Source organism: Ochlerotatus camptorhynchus, unplaced genomic scaffold (genome assembly GCF_037179485.1).
Source record: "Ochlerotatus camptorhynchus isolate MF236.1 unplaced genomic scaffold, CSIRO-AGI_Acam_v1.1 ptg000403l, whole genome shotgun sequence".
Taxonomy (NCBI): Eukaryota; Metazoa; Arthropoda; class Insecta; order Diptera; family Culicidae; genus Ochlerotatus; species Ochlerotatus camptorhynchus.
This window is the reverse complement of record NW_027040889.1, coordinates 778,999-794,484: the sequence shown is the minus strand read 5'-3', so window position 1 is coordinate 794,484 and position 15,486 is coordinate 778,999. Positions and strand designations below refer to the sequence as shown.

Genomic DNA, 15,486 nt, shown 5'->3' with positions numbered 1-15,486 from the left:
AGTCGCTGAAGTAGTTTCCTCCTTGCTGCCAACGTGTCCAGGTCAATCAGCCTGCACCGTTCTTCGTAAGGCGGCAAATTTACCGAATCGTTCCAGGGCAGAACACGTAAAGCGCATCTTACGAAGTTTCGCTGAATGGCTTCGATTATGTTAGCTTGAATAGCGTGAAAGGGCGCCCACACAACAACAGCACACTCTAGAAGACTGCGGACGAGAGCACAGTATAGTGATTACAGCGCGTAGATGTCCTGGAATGCGTTTGTGTTTCGTTTCAAGAAACCTAATGTGGCGAATGCTTTAGCAGTTATCATGGAGATGTGCTCATTGAATCTGACTTTAGAGTCGATGATAACACCCAAATCCTTAACTGAAGAAACGAAGAGCAAACTACTGAGTCCTATCCTATAGTTATGTCGTAAGGGCTCACGTGAACGGCTAAAAGATATTGCGCAGCATTTTGTGACATTAACCTGCATACCGTTCAATGTACACCAGCGCAAAAGGGAATCAATATCCTTCTGGAGTGCGCAACAGTCAAGTCTTGACTTAATTGTATGAAAGATGTTTAAGTCATCGGCGAACATAAGTTTCGAAGAACACAGTCGACTACACAGATCGTTCACAAACAGGATGACAATTAAAGGCTACCTTGGGGAACACCAGAGGGTATCTCGAAACTAGGCGAATTAACACCGTTAATGCTCACATAGGCTGAGCGGTCAGTTAAGTAAGACTGTAGCCACTTCGTGGCCCAATTAGGTAATCCCATACACCTCATTTTGTCCACTGCAAGCACATGTGGAACCCTATCGAACGCCTTACTGAAGTCCACGTAGATCGCATCAACTTGTCGTCGTTTTTCAATGGAGTTGATCAGCGAGTTGACAAACACCATTAAGTTGGTTGTTGTAGAGCGTCTCCTCACGAAGCCGTGCTGATGTTCGGTAATTATTGGCCTAACCGCTTGATATACGACCTCATATACGATCTTCTCCAGAGCTTTTGGGAGGCAGCTTAGAATCGAAATTCCGCGATAATTTTCAACGTTGTGGATGTTTCCAGCTTTGTGAATAGGTGTGATGGACGCAACCTTCCACATTGTGGGGAAAACACCACTAACTAGCGGCACAGGTGAAGCGAGAGATGCAGAAAATTTCTTAATGAACGATGGCGGCAAACACTCTGGACCAGGGCCTTTAGAAGGATCTACAGATGAAAGAACTTTCATCACCTCTTCAACAGATACATCCAACTGCGACAAATGCAAGTTGTAATGAGCTATCCTGCTCATCCAGTCACGACGATCATCCGGAGAATGAGCGGGAGGGGTAGTCGAAAAAACATCCTTGAAGAATTTTGCGAAGAGATCAGAAGCTTCTTCCGCGGAGTCAGCACGAGCTTCTTTATAGGACACATAGAGTGGTATGGCGCCATTCCGCCTAAGTTTCTTATCGTAGGTCCAAAAAGACGATGGATTTGCCTTCGACTCAATGCGCAATACATATTCATGGAAAACTGTGTTCAACCGGCTGGTGTAGTGCTCCTCCATGTCGTGAAGTAATAATAAGAAATCGTGGAGCTTTTGGATCTTTTTTACGAATTGACCACGCATGGTCCGGATTTTCCGAAAGACCAGTCTGTGGCCAACAGAGTGGGCATGCTGATCACAGATCCAAATTCATTAATGTAGTATCAAAATAAGTGTTTTATAAAAAAAATTGCTGAGCTCTAAGATCTTTTCTACTAATTGACCACCAGTACGGATGTTTTGGATCTTCCGGAGGACCGTTTTACTATACGTTGGGCTTACATTTTTGTCCCAGATCCAAATTTATTTATGTATCCTTTTCAACTATTTTCAGTTGAAAAACAAAACAGACAGCAGGGTCTGCTATCAATGAGATGGATAACCGAGGTGAAGCAATCACTCACACAAGCACTGTACGATACACGCAAGCAGGCATGGAAAATCATTTACATTCATTTCATGCATTCATTTACATTCATTTGCCTCTAACTTTTTTCATCAACAGCATTCCGCGAAATGATGTAAAAAACTTTTGTAGGTTTTGTTATTAGCTACAAGTTTTGGTCATAACTCAAATCTGTATCTCTTATGCATCACGCACTAGAACGGGCAGAACTTGTTACTGTTTTTCAGTGAATGTAAAATACATTCACTGAAAAACAGTAGTGGCTTCTGTTCGCTCTGGTTCGTCATGCATAAGAGATACGGATTTGAGTTGTTAACAAAAGTTGTAGCTAATAACAAAGCCTACAAAAACTCAATACATTATTTTGTGGAATTTTGTTGATGAAAAAAGTTAGGGACAAATGAATGTAAATGAATGCACGAAATGAATGCAAATGATTTTCCATGCCTGCACGCAAGTACACGGACCCCGAGCAAAGCTGAAGATCAAATTGAAATCAAAATTTGCTGTTATGATGTAACTTATTTTGAATACTCCAGTTGATCTCATTTTGGTTGACTTAACGGTTAACACAGCAAAAATGAGAGCAAAATTTTACACTGTTGAAGCAAACGGAAAACTAATCCTGCTTTCAATGAAATCAATTTGATTACTGATTTTGCATTCATAATGTTTAACTGAATACGGGCCTAGAGTAAATGGTTAGCATTCATGTTTCTCAAGCTGAAAGACTTAGGCTCCAATCTCACCGCGGGCAAGTCACGAATGACCTAAAATGTGTTAAACAAATCAGATAAACGATAATTATTAGTTCAACGACAGATTAATTTCAATTAAATTTTAAACAAGACGTAAACAGCAGAACTTCAAGTTAAGTTGCTTTCATTTAAAACGTCTTGACTGCATAATGAAAGCACAATATGATATCAGACTTATGTCGCAACATTTTAAATCAAAATGAGTTTTCATTATGATAGGAACTGCACACTTTAATATCGATTTGCTTTCATTTTGTTAACCGACTTTGCTCGGGACGTCACTACTTGCTTTTAAGTTGATTTTTTGGTTTACCAATACAACCCTATTTCACGATCTGCGCCACCTCTCTCTGTACCTCATTGGGGTGCTATCGCGCTGCTATATTTGTCAACCCACTTTTCACCGAGAGGCAGATTGTTATTTCCTACACTTGAATAGCAACCCCCGGTGCGGTTGCTGCGTTATGGTAGAATGTTAAGCAAATTTGACATCCTTCGGTCATTGAAATATCTCAGCATTTTAATAAAGCATACACTTTGATCAACTGTATATTTTTAAAACCGTGCCCACCCATTTTTCAGAAAATCAATGAAAATCTGTCAGGTTACGTAACGATTCATTCAGTACTGCGTCTCTCGATACGTGCTGGCTGTTGCAACGATAACAAAGACATTTCATGCGTGAGTCAGACATTCCATCGCGAGTTTTTAGATAAGGGATTATCTTAAAATTATTGGCCAGCTATGTTAACGTGCTTTTTGCGTCTAACCATCCGAAACAACTGTTCTTTATGCGTTGAGTCTATTATTAGGGCGTTTCCAGTGTGATTCCCACATACACCTCGAATAGCTCCCGTTCTCCTAATTAACGCCATTCAATTGTCAGTTCTCGTCAGTCGGTCCTAAATTGCATCCGACGGCTTCCCCTTACGGTAAATCCCGTACTTGAAACTTTTGTTTTCAGCACTCACCTCGACCCTTGCCCATGCGAGCTATCAATTTAGAACCACGCTCCGCTTGAACTAGACACACACCAATCGACCTCGCGGTTAAGCACTTTGCTTATAATCTAATTTATAGCGGCAGCAGTCATGCTAATCGGCGGATCGATAGCACTTTTTATAGGCAGTTTTTCCCATCATCCGGAATTAATATGCAAGAGGTTGTATAACTGACGGAATATCGCCGCGATAAATTGCCACCCCATCAAAGAGATTCTATAATCCTAAAATAAGTAACAGCGTAACGAGCGCGTTGATTCGACATTTGGGGGTAGGTCGGCGGGATCGATCACTTTTCCAATCAAGGGGGCCAGGCTTTGACGCGCATCCCGTGTCTCCAAATTGGGGAGTGTTTCGCAGAACATTATGGTCATCGAGAGAGCGGTCTCCCATTTGGCTAGTGGCGATCGGTCCGTCGGTCATCAGCTTCGTGCCATCAGAATTCGGTTGATATGATATGAATAACGAATTCAGGATGAGCCGTGGAGTTCGTTTTCCTTTATTTCCATGCTGAGCCATCATCACCATCATCATCATCATGATCATCATCGGTTTGCTGCTGGACGTGCGTGGAATGGTCGATTTGGTCTTATTTATGCGAGCCCGGTTTGCCAATTGACAACAAAACAGACATTTGCGTCTTCGCCGTTCTAAGCCGGTCTACAGCGAGCAGCGACGAGGACGACGACGGTCGGAATCAAGACAAAGGTCTTTGAAACCTCAGTGCGCGCGTTCCCTTTTGGTCGTGGTCGCAAGGTAGATGATCGGAATAGTAAAATCACGACCATGTGTTAGACAAGCATTTGGTTTTGATTTGCGTGATGGCAATTGACAGTTCCTACCCTAACTAAATGCGGAAGATATCTACGCTGATAACGATGTCGTTGATTGATGCTGTCAATAGTCGGTCATTATCATTTGAAACACACACACACACACATGCACAGTAACACGGTGTAGATTAGATGAATATTTGCAATATCTGGCGAATCCTGCATGTCCATCGAAATCGAATAATGCTAATCGACCAGTCTCGTGAACGTGAAGATAATTCTTCAACAGAACCATCGTGCACAAGTAATTTATTCCGGCGAAGTAAAACAACTCTGCCGTTCTTTATTGCATTTGAATCACTGACTGCCGGCAAGTGTCTTACATAGACATTACTGTTTCAGCAGCAGCAACTCAGCAGTGATTCTTTGTCTAGCCCGAGGGTGCATTCGAAGGTATTCACCGTGGAGTGGATTATTTATTGACTGCTGTCATCTTCATTTCACAGTATTCCCTTACTTGCTCTAACCGTCCGGCTCTTACTGGCGACTAATGTGCTGCTACTGCAGATCGCCAGAGAACAGCTGCCTCCATATGAGCGCAAAAAATATAATGCAAATTTAAGAAGCTCGACCTCCACCGGGGACATAGACACCGGTGTTACGTCGCTCCAAAGCAAGTCGTGTGCTCTAATGAGCTCTAATTGTTGCTGTATTTCATGTTCTCTGTTGCTGGCTGGAGAGATTTCTCCGCGTGGGTGGTGGATGCGTTGGGAGGTGTCGCATCCGCTAGGTATTCGCCTTTCAGCTGTCACTTCAGGGGAATTTTTCGTCATACCCTTTGAGTAAGTTTCTGATTGGGGTTATTGTCTGTGTACTTATATAATGTAGGCATGAGTTTCTTCGTTTACCAATCAATAGTAATTGGTAATGTCTGCTAACAAATACTGCGAGAAGTAAATAATGCTGAGACACGACAATGCAAACTTGAAGTAGCATTTTCTCAGTTAGAACTCTGCTTTGATAGGGTTAAGATCTAATTTCCGTCATACTAACCACAATTTATCTATATGAACAAAAAAATCAGTGTTGGGAAAATCTAAAAAATCAATTCTCACGAATACCACGCTTGATTTTCGTAGAAAAAAATAGCAAGCAAGCAAATGCTGATGATAATACAAGCTGTGATATCGTACCTACGAATATCAAGCAAACAAATGTCATCAGCTACAATTCTAACCAAACCGTGGTGAGCTTAAGATTCATGACTTTTTGCTTTACATCCGAACGTGACCCAAAACAGTAGGGTAGAGAACTACTTCGGCCTAAGAGCCCATTTTGGGCCTATCAAGCAGAAAACATCAAATAAATCCATGATTTCGGCGTTAATAGGTACATTATGCTTTTGGTACGATACTTTAGTTCAAATGCTACCGAACGAAGTCAATAAAGCCTGTACTCGAAAAAAAAATGCACCAGAAAAAAGTGTTCGCCAAAAATTTATTTTTAGTCGGATTTTCTTGAAACTTTTAAGGAATGAACAAATACATATGGATTATGTTTCGGCATGATTACATTATTCAATTTATTTTCCATCGCTGAAAGCCCGCACCTTTCCCTTACGACCCCTCATTACATTTTGTGCAATGGTGGAGCTGACCTTTTTGGTCACTTTCATCCATTCCTTCTTCAACTCCAGCTCCTTTTTAAGCACCTTGGACGATTTTTGAACGTTGGCCTTCATTATGGCCCAAAATCATTCCACCGGACGAATCTCTGCTGAATTTGGGGGGTTGGCGCTTTTTGGTACAAAAACAACGTTATTGTCTCTGTACCAATCCAACGTCGATCGCGCGTAATGGCATGATGCCAGGTCCGGCCAAAATAATGTCTCGCCTCCGTGGGACCGCATGAAGGGCAACAGACGCTCCTGGAGGCACTCGGTGCAGTAAATTTCGCTGTTGATGGTACCCATTGTGATGTACGGTTTACTCAGTTTACCGCATTGGCATATGGCCTGCCAGAGCAAGTATTTTTTGGCGAATTTGTCCACTTTATTCTTCCTTATGTCTTCCGGAACATCAAACCGCAACGTAGAACTCCAGCCCCGGTATCTGCTTTGCGTCTGCCTTGATGTAAGTTTCGTCATCCATAACCACACACATCGGTTTCGTTAACCACTCTCGATACAGCTTACTTGCGTGGGATTTGGCCACCGTGTTTTGTTGATCACGCCGGTTCGGTGCCTTCCGGTCCTTGAATACACGAAGCCCAGCTCGTTTCATGGTTTGCTGAACGAACCAGGCGGAACACTTTGCCTTCAGAGCCGCGTCGTGAATCGAAAGGTTCGGATTACGCTTGAAATAATCCAACACCTTCCGGGCCTTCACAGGGTCAGCTGTTTTCGATTTTCTTCCACTTCCAGCCCACCGCTCGGTCTTCTGGGACTCCTTAAACGATTTTACCACCCGAGACACAGTTGTATGGGTGGTTCCCAGGTGTCTTCCGGTCCATCTCATGGTCGCAGTCGGATTTTCCATGACGGCGCGCAAAATTCTCCGGCGATTTTCTTCTTGTTTCGATGACATCTCAATAACCACTAAACCGATTGTTATGAAATTTTGCACATGTAAACAGTTCACTCCAAACTAGTTATACCCAGATTTTCACCCACGGATAAAAAAGTTACACACGGATAAAAATTGTGTATTTTTTTTCGAGTACCGAATCAGTTTTTAACTTCATCCGATAGGCCGAAGTGAATTCATTGGCGTTTCAATGCGTTAGGCCGAGTTTAGAATCCGTAGGCCGAGTTTGGCATCAAGAAGCAGTGTTAGACTTTTAACAATATCTCAACAATTTGTTTCTCTTTAGCAAATTTTATGGTACGTACGGAAAGACAAATACATTTAGAAGCCCACAGTAATAATAACGTTCCGTTTGGAGCTAAACTACGCTAGATTAAGAAATACTAAAGGTGGTTTGTGCTTAATAGGCCGGAAATGGGGTAGTTAACCCTAGTAGTTTCGTGTCTGCCAACAGGTAAAGAGTAAAGAGAGATAGCAAACTATACTTTCTCTTTCAATATATCCATATAACACATTATTCTTATTATCATCAAACCCTAACGTCTGTTCGCCATGGAGGTGCGGCTCAAAACGGCGTCTGTTCTCCATGTTAGGAGCGGCTGATCACCATCCTAGTGCTAGCGTGGGACTCTAAACAGAGCTGTGCACGATGGTCCCCCGTCAAAACAAGGGGTTGGGGCAGGCCCAACAAGCCGCCCTTGAAAAAACATAAAGTTGCAAATACTGAAGAAAGAAATACGGATCGGAATAATCCGCACAGAACTACGCGACGAAATAAGGACTACGATTGGAAACTTGGAACATGGAATTGCAAATCGCTCGGCTTCCCGGGCTGCGATAGGTTAATCTATGACGAACTTCAACCACGCAACTTCGAAGTCGGAGCACTGCAGGAACTTGGCTGGACGGGACAGAAGGTATGGAAAAGTGGGCATCGAGCGGCTACCAGAGCTGTGGCACCACCAACGAGCTGGGAACCGGCTTTGTAGTGCTCGGTAAGATCATCTAAGATGCGCCAACGCGTGATTGGTAGGCAGCCGATCAACGCGAGGATGTGCAAGTTGAGGATTAAGGGCCGTTCAAACTACAGCATCATCAACGTGCACTGCCCACACGAAGGGAAGGGAAATACCGTTCTATGCGCAGCTGGAGCAGGTGTACGACGGCTGTTCGCAACGGGACGTCAAAATCGTCATCGGCGACATGAACGCTCAGGTAGGACGGGAGGCAATGTATAGACCGGCAATCGGGCCAAACAGCCTGCATGCCGTATCGAACGACAACGGTTAACGATGCGTGAGCTTTGCAGCCTCTCGGGGTATGGTAGTTCGAAGTACCTTTTTCCCCCGCAAGGATATCCAAAATCCAAAACCAAATCCATCACGTTCTAATCGACGGGAAATTCATCTCCGACATTATCAACGTCCGCACGTACCGAAGAGCGAACATAGATTCGGACCACTACCTTGTTTCAGTATACATGCGCTCAAAACTCTCGACGGTTCATAACACCCGTCGAAGTCGAACGCCGCGACCCAACATTGAGCAACTACGGGACGCCGGAGTTGCCCAGGACTACGCGCAGCAGCTGGAAGTTGCACTACCTACGGAAGAGCAGCTTGGCGAAGCTGGAGGGACATCCCATCCGCCATAGGTAGTACTGCTGCAGCGGCACTAAGTACTGCAATCCCGGACCGAAGAAATGACTGGTTTGACGGCGAATGCAAACTGTTAGTAGAGGAGAAGAATGCAGCACGGGCGAGAATGCTGCAACATCGCACGAGATTGAATGTGGAGCGATACAGACAAAACTCGGTTTTCCGAAGGAAGAAGCGTCAGCAAGAAGACCGAGATCGCGAGGCGATGGAAAATATGTACCGCGTAAACGACACACGGAAGTTCTACGAGAAGCTCAATAGTTCGCGCTATGGCTACGTGCCGTAAACCGTTATGTGCAAGGACTTGCATGGTAACCTTCTCACACGAACGAGTGTGAGGTGATTGAGAGGTGGAAGCAGTACTATGACGAGCACTTCAAAGGTGATGCAGCAGAAAACGAAGGTGGCACGGCAACAGACCTTGGAGCACGCGCAGAAGACGATCCCTGATCTTCAAAAAGTTGAGGAGGGGATCGGTCGGCTGAAGAACAACAAAGCAACTGGTGTAGATCAACTACCAAGTGAGCTATAAAAATACGGTGGTGTACACTGGCTGGGATTCGGCAGGTTCTGCAAAAATGCCGCGAATACAACGGGCCCACACATCATTTGTTCATCGATTTCAAATCCGCATACTACACAATCGATCGTGATCAGCTATGGCAGATTATGCACGAGTACGGATTTTCGGATAAACTGACGCGATTGGTCAAGGCGACGATGGATTGAGTGATGTGCGTTGTTCAAGTATCGGGGACACTCTCGAGTCCCTTTGAATCTCGAAGGGGGCTACGGCATGGTGATGGACTTTCGTGTCTGCTGTTCAACATCGCGTTAGAAGGTGTGATCAGAAGAGCTGGGATAGACACGAGTGGCATGATCTTCAGGATGTCCATCCAGCTTCTTGGCTTCGCTGATGACATTGACATCATGGCACGGAACTTTGAGACGATGGCGGAAACTGAAGAGGGTATTTGGGCTCACTGGTTACTGCCGAAATGATACAAGCAGAGAAAATCAAAGACGTATTATGGCAAGGAATCCTGCCTACTTTTGACTCCGGAGGACGCTCCGGTCGAATAAAATTCGTCGCCGCACGAATTTGACTGTCTACAAGACGCTGATTAGACCAGTGGTCCTCTACTATGCTGTTTTTGAACGGAAAGTGTTGCATACCATCTACGGTGGAGTGCAGATGGATGACGGAACGTGGAGGAGGCGAATGAACCACGAATTGCACCAGCTGCTGGGAGAACATTGCAAACATTGGGCGACTACGGTGGGCTGGGACGTCGTAAGAATGGCGCACGACGACCCAATGAAAATGGTTCTAGAAAGCGACCCAACAGGAACAAGAAGAAGAGGCGCGCAGCGGGCAAGGTGGATCGACCAAGTAGAAGGCGACCTGCGGTCCCTTCGCAGACTAAAAGGCTGGCGAAGTGTGGCCATGGATCGAGTAGACTGGAGACGACTTCTTCGGACAGCAGAGGACAACAAGGCCTTAGCCTGATTGTTAAGGTAAGTATTATTCTATCAGCCTGATTTGGAAAAAAATTGAAGATTTTCAAATTCAAAATAAGATCAGAAGCGCATCTGTTTACGGATGAGTTTTGAACTATCTGATAGATGGTATTCCGCTGCATTAATATTGATGTGGAAAAACACTTTTATCAAATACAAGCTTGAGAATCACAAATCATAATGTGGTTTGTCGTGGTTATGTGAGATGAAGAGCACAAACTTGGATGGACTGCCACCGCCGGGGAATGACAACGCTACTGGCTAAACTTGGGAAGTGGCGGTGAGTGTTATGGTACCGAGCACACTGGCGGAAGCCATGAACATTGTGCATGATAGTGAACACAACAGCAGAAATGACATTGGCGACGATTATGGCGATGGCATCAGTGCTCCTCGAGCACACCGATGGGAATCTTCGAAAGGGGACCCATCAGGGCCAGATGTAGACCAGATCGCTCATCCAGCTCGATAGCATGACGTTACCCGTCTGATTGGATGATTGATGGAAATTTCACAACCAGCTTGCTAGTGTGTTATCCCATTGATACATTTTATGAAAGCTCACGATAGGTCGTTTAGTTAAATTAGAAATCTTGTGTGAATGTTCCTTGAAGAAATCGTCCAACATAATCTTGGGATTTTCTTTTGTATTCCCTTTCAATAATTCTCACAAGAAATTGATTAATACCATGATTAGACTAGAGAATTTGTAATGCGTTATAAATGTGTTTTTTTTTTCGTGATACAAAAAACATTGTGATCAGGCATGGAAAATTATTTACATTCATTTCATGCATTCATTTACATTCATTCGCCTATAACTTTTTTTATCAACAGCATTCCGCAGAATGATGTACAGATCTTTAGTAGGTTTTGTTATTAGCTACAACTTTTGTTCATAACTCAAATCTGTATCTCTTATGCATAAGAGCGGGCAGAACTTGTTACTGTTTTTCAGTGAATGTAAAATACATTCACTGAAAAAAAGTAGTGGTTCGTCATGCATAAGAGATAAGGATTTGAAATTTTAACAAAACTTGTAGCTAATAACAAAACCATAAAAAGTTCCATACATCATTTTGCGGAAATCTGTTGATGAAAAAAGTCAAGGGCAAATGAATGTAAATGAATGCACGAAATGAATGCAAATGATTTTCCATGCCTGATTGTGATACACTAGTCTTGTATCACGAAAACCGTAGATAACACTTGTAAAGGGTGATACGGTCAAAATTTGGTCAAGGGAAAACGCGTGTAAATCGGTGAAATCGTTTATTTAAAAAATCAAATTAAATTTCTTTTTCAAGTTCAATTAGTATAAAATTCAGGAAAAATATTCAGTTAGGCTTCCGCTTTTCCAAATCCGAATTGCCGGGCCTTACGCTTGACCCCTGCCATCAGATTTTGTACAGCCACCTTGTCCACCTTCTTCGCCGCAGAAAGCCAGTTTGCCTTGAACTGCTGCTCGCCCTTAGCAGTTTTTTTGGTCTTCTTTAGGTTCCGCTTGACAATAGCCCAGTATTTCTCAATTGGGCGGAGCTCTGGCGTGTTGGGAGGGTTCTTGTCCTTGGGAACCACCTGCACGTTGTTGGCGGCGTACCACTCCATGGCCTTTTTACCGTAATGGCAAGATGCCAAATCCGGCCAAAACAGTACGGAACAACCGTGTTTCTTCAGGAAAGGCAGCAGACGTTTATTCAAACACTCTTTCACGTAAATTTCTTGGTTGACAGTCCCGGAAGCTATGAAAATGCTGCTTTTCAAGCCACAGGTACAGATGGCTTGCCAAACCAGATATTTCTTTGCGAACTTTGACAGTTTCATGTGCTTGAAAACATCTGCTACCTTTCCCCTTCCTTTTGCCGTATAAAACTCCTGTCCCGGAAGCTGCTTGTAGTCGGCTTTGACGTAGGTTTCGTCGTCCATTACCACGCAGTCAAACTTCGTCAGCATCGTCGTGTACAGCCTCCGGGATCGCGCTTTGGCCGTCGTATTTTGTTTATCATCGCGATTTGGAGTCACTACCTTCTTGTAAGTCGATAGTCCGGCTCGTTTTTTGGCTCGATGCACGGTTGTAGACGATACACCCAGCTTATTTGCGGCATCTCTGAGAGAGAGGTTAGGGTTTCGCTTGAAACTACCGGCAACTCTCTTTGTCGTCTCAGCGGCTTCCGGTTTTCGATTTCCCCCCGATCCAGACTTCCTGGCTGTCGACAAACGTTCTTAAACACTTTAATTACATTTGTAACGGTTGATTTGGCAACTTTTAGCGATTTTGCCAACTTTGCGTGCGAGTAGCTCGGATTTTCGCGATGCGCGAGCAAAATTTTGATACGCTGCTCTTCTTGCTTGGACGGCATTTTGACAACTGAAGAGTGAATTCCAAAATCAAAATAGGAGCAAAATTCTACACACACACACCTTCAAAATGAGGGGTGTTCAGGTTTTTTAAATGCAAAATTGAAAGAAATACGTCAAGTTGATATTGACCAAATTTTGACCGTATCACCCTTTAGCCCGCCAGCGTGTCGAGCTTTCCGTTCACAACATCGGTGGTTTAAGCGCCACTCCCAAAGGGAGACCACCCAGCAGATTGCAGGTTTGCCCGGCCTGAGACCTTCCTGAGGATTGGGTCGATGTTTCCCGAATACGGGGAGAATGCTGACTGGCTGCGGGAAAGATTCGGCTGAGAAGATTTCCCGCGAAGTCCCTAAAAATTAAAGGTGCACAAGAACAACAATTTGTCCAGAACAGAAGTCAAGTACGCGGGATTTTCATCATGGGCCTAACCAGAACGATCTATCGTACCAACTGTTAAGATTCGAGAGACGTCAGAGATCAGAATCGGGCTGATCATCCCAGTAAACTACTAAAGCGAACGGAACGACATGGAAACCCCCGAAGACGTTAAAACCTGAGAGCTTTTCCTAATACGCTATCATAAGAAAACCATGTGATTGGGTGTTCAACGGTATTCATTTAGGGGAACATCACAATTGTTGCCCTTTACCTAAGCTCATCTCGACACCAAAGCTCCACTCGAATAAAACAAGCTTTTCCGATCGGTACATTCTCTACATTGCCTAGGCCTTTATCTTACCTTCCCTTTCCTCTCCTTTTTCCTATCCTTTAGTGTGCACTACCAATGCTATTTCCCAGACGTGTGTTCAGCGTGTGTCCTCCTAACCATTCCTGTTTTTCGGATGCTTCGGGTTTTCACTGGTTAACCCGTTCAGTGAGACTCTCACGGACTTTCGGCAGTTACATTTTATTTTGCGCTTGCATCTGGACGCAGGGAACTCATTTTGTATGACAAGTGTAACTCAACATGAGTGGATTTTCTTTGGCGGTGAACACATTTATGAATTTAATTGAAAAAATCGAAACTTCATGCAATTTGATTAAATGAGTATATTGTATAAATATGAATTCTGAACTAACTAAATAAATAACTATCTATATGGAGAGCGTACTTGTTACACACTTTACAATTCCTTAGGTTGAACATAGTATATATCTATGCAATAAATTGACTTTTTATACCTATCTTGCTTCCAAATCAGCTATATGGTAATTGGGAAATTATGTCTTGGGATATTTCAAAAGTTGCTGGAAGGTGATCAGAACCAAAGTCAGTATAGGTAACCAATTGGCTACCAAGTTAACATGAATCAGTTTAAACCAAATCAATAGTTAAGGAGGTCTTTGCTGAAGAAAAGCATGTTGGGCTGCAGAACAATCATCAAACAGAATATTACTATAGCAATTGCTTTGAGGATTATTCTATGAGTGGTGTGATAATGAATAATTTAGACCTCTGATGGGTACGAAAAATGGATGTAATGTAATGTTTTTATTTTATTGTGAACAGAAACATTACTCAGTGTTCACTCGGCTGTCGACAGAAGCAGACCACTCTCGATGTGTGCCACACGATCGTCTGTTTTCTCGGCAGCAACCATTGTGTGGTCCTCCTCATTGTTCTTCATCAGCAGTTCTTTCGGTCGATGCGTCGTCGACTTTGGAAAGCAACCGTTTCGTGATGAGTGTGTGAGTGCTGACCACGTTTTGCGTCCATTGCTGCAATGGACGCGCTCTGACCCTCGTTGGCGTACAACAATTTGCCATACAATGAAACTACTGGATGCGGCTCCAGTTCTGATGGAAGAAGCTTTTTGGATAGCGGAAGATAAAGTGTTTATTGTGTTGTACCTTTTGACTATATTTTTAAGATGTATTGTATAGTGACCAAGAATCCTCGGCTCTGTAAAGTTAATTCGGTTGAGCCTTATCAAATAAATTAATAAACAAAAAAAAAAAGAAACATTACTGGCACATTTTGTGTGTCAATTTTGAAATTTGAATAATTTAAATTGAAACCATCAAAACCCATGAAAACAGCTTCATACGCCTGCAAAACCTCAACCTTCATCGTGACATGAGATTTCATATTTTTGAACTTGATATTTCCACTGCCAACCCATTGCCAATGTAGCTCCACGAGAAGCTCTAATTACATTTGCTCAAATCATCTACACACGTCGGAAAATGGATGCTGGTAAAAACCATTACGTACCGGTCAATTACTCGACTTAAACAGTGCACGGATTGATGGCTCGTACACGATTATCGAACGATCACGATCCCGGTGTAATAACCGGAAGGGTTGCATTTTCCCCAGTCAGCTTTTTTTAATCCCTCCCATTAGCCCATTACCATTACACAGTAGTGGGTTGATGAGTAACGTCGTTTGATCGTTTACAATGTCAATACACACCAGTTAGTTGCCTACAGTTCGTTGGGTGAGCAACTATGTCACCTGGCAGGAATGTATCCGCTACTATCTGATAAGATATTCTACGATTAGAAAAAATAGCCGTCAGAATTTCGCTTTTGGCCGTGAATCACGCCGGTAAAAATAATTTTGTATTGCAAGCCTAACTTGAGCGGGTAAACCCAAAGGTCAGCGACAGTTCACTGACAAAATCGTACCGTGAACTGTGCCGAAAGCAGCACACCCAACCCAAATCATTATCACCGTCGACAATTTACGAAAATCAAAACAAATGAAGAACCCATCGTCGAGTGTAGCAACATGGCCTAGGGACTTCGGGTCGGGTACCGAGAGTCAGTTATCTTATCGCTCTATTTACAGTCTTATCGTTCACGCAATGGTCGAGTTTGCAAACGCTGCGCCATCCTCTCCATGTGAGTATGGAGGCGGCAGTTTAAGTAGAATTGCACAACGAATAGAGT

General features: G+C 43.5%; 1 protein-coding gene across 5 annotated transcripts in view; it reads left to right on the top strand.

Annotated features, from left to right (window-relative positions):
* Mmp1 (Matrix metalloproteinase 1) overlaps positions 1 to 15,486 on the top strand; it is a 129,056-nt gene that overhangs the window by 13,750 nt on the left and 99,820 nt on the right. The window lies entirely within an intron of this gene.